Source organism: Arachis ipaensis, chromosome B09 (genome assembly GCF_000816755.2).
Source record: "Arachis ipaensis cultivar K30076 chromosome B09, Araip1.1, whole genome shotgun sequence".
NCBI lineage: Eukaryota > Viridiplantae > Streptophyta > Magnoliopsida > Fabales > Fabaceae > Arachis > Arachis ipaensis.
The window spans coordinates 7,932,730-7,934,998 of NC_029793.2; positions in this window are offsets into that span (position 1 = coordinate 7,932,730).

Consider the following 2,269-nt stretch of genomic DNA (forward strand, 5'->3'; position numbering starts at 1 on the left):
ACCCTTATTGATTTCAAAAGAAAAAATTTGAACATAAGACTAATAAAAAAAATTTATGCAAAATTTTACACATATCCAAAATTAAAAATTTATTAATAACAGGTAGTTTAAAAATTTAAATCCCTTCCTTCACTTTTCCTTCTTATTCCTCCAATATTTTTCATTTCTTTTTCCTTGCAACTCATGAATAAACTCTAAGAAAGCTTCTTTCAAATAAATGTAAGCATATTTTGATATTTAAGACACACACATATTCAATTAAATATTATTATATCAATAAAAAAATATTTCTTTCATATTCACTAACTTTTTTTGTTTTTTTTTACGGGAGTAGTTCCTATGTTCAACTCATATTCAACTACTAAATAATCTCGACCTAAGGAAAAGCATGGTAGCAATCTTTTTGATCTCCTAGTCGCACGCGAATCTCCATATGATATCTTGAAAACGAATTGGAACGCTATCTAGAGCTCTTATAAAGAGAGAGAGTATGCTTACGGACCCTAAACATCGAGGCAAAGTCAGCTGAGCCGATATGAGAGATGATATGAAAGACTTACCGGGGCTTGACTTTTTCCTTGGATGGAAGTAGCCTCGTCTCGTGGCGCCGGTATCGACCATCGCACGAGCGGAGTGGTCATCTCATTCAGCACTATCTCAAAGAAAAAGAAAAAGTTTCGACTATCTATGGCTGGCCCGCGGGTGCTACTATATGTATAGAAAAAGATAGGAGAGAACCAGGACATCTCCTTTCTTCTTTCAACCCTAAGAAAGCGAGGTCAAGCTTTCTCCTTTCTTCTTTCTTCTATAGTTTCCTTTGACTGCTTGAATAAGCTAATAACAGATCTTTTGCGTCTTTCTACAGATTAGATCTATAAAAGAAAGCAGCTCCGGAGTCGTTTGGCACCTCGATGTCGACTCATCACATCCTGGGGTTGGGGTTGAAGAAGGTCCCAAGGGTTCGGTTGTTCGCCGATTCAAGTGGTACGTGAGTTGGGTTTACATATAAATTTTATTTGTTACATGGAAGTACATAAAAATTTGAAATATAATTTAAGTAAAAAAGATTTCATATTATATACCAATAGAGTAGTGACATTCATTAACTAGGTCATTAAATAAATCACGTGTATTTAAATTATATTTAAAATTTTTAAATAGTAGGTAGTTAAAAAAGAGGTAACGGTGTTAATAGTGGGCAGTTTAATGGTTTTCAAGTAAACGTGTTAATCCTATCATTTAAAATGGACTAAAATTGATCAAACATATCCATTTTAATCTCTTCTACTAACCTTCTTATGTACTAATTACATGCCAAAAATTTGGATTATTGATATTACTAGTGTATGTTCCCGTATCCTGCACGGAGTAATACATAAAATTATATAAAATTTTTTTATTAAAATTTAAATGAAAAATATCTATAGTAATTATTATTATAAATATTTACAACTTAAAAATATTAAAAATAATTAATATTTATTTTAATTAATTTGAATTAGTTGAATGGTCATCTCATTTGTCTGCTTAAGCAAGTATTTGGAGTTCGAATATGGCATTGTGTGTATAACAATCCATTAGTTAGTGACAACCTTTAATAAATAGAGTATCAATATGTGGTGGATTAGTCATCGATTTGCTGAGTTAGAAAATCTGTAAAAAAAAATTGTATTTATTTTTAAAATAGATTAATTTTTCATTAATAGCAATACTTATGAACTTTTGTCTTTGTTAAAATTTATTTGGGACAATTTTATTTGTTGGTATCATATTTATTCTTGAAGTTAAAACAATATGATCAACATTGTTTACTTGTTAAAACTTTATATTTTATGAAATAATTTTTAAATTTTTAAATTCATAAACTTATATCATTACAAAAGTTATTAGATTGATTAATATTTTTTGGTAACATGGTGTACCGAAATACCATCATTGAGTATTAGTTAGTGTGAAAAGAAACCAATAACAACTTTTGTTATTAAATATATAATTTATTCTATTGAAAAATAAATTAATATTTTCTAAATTTGTAAATATATTTTCTTCTAATTTCTTACACTATTTTATTTGATAATATTTACCATTAAAAAATAACAAATAACCATGCTATCCTACAATATATATAATGTACAAGGTAATTTTTTATCTTGAAATTAATTCTGATTAGTGAGATAAAATTTAAAATATTTTTTTATTTTCTTACTCAAATTTAAATTTAAATTTAGAATTGATTAACAACTCATCCTTTTTTAATTTCAATAAAAAA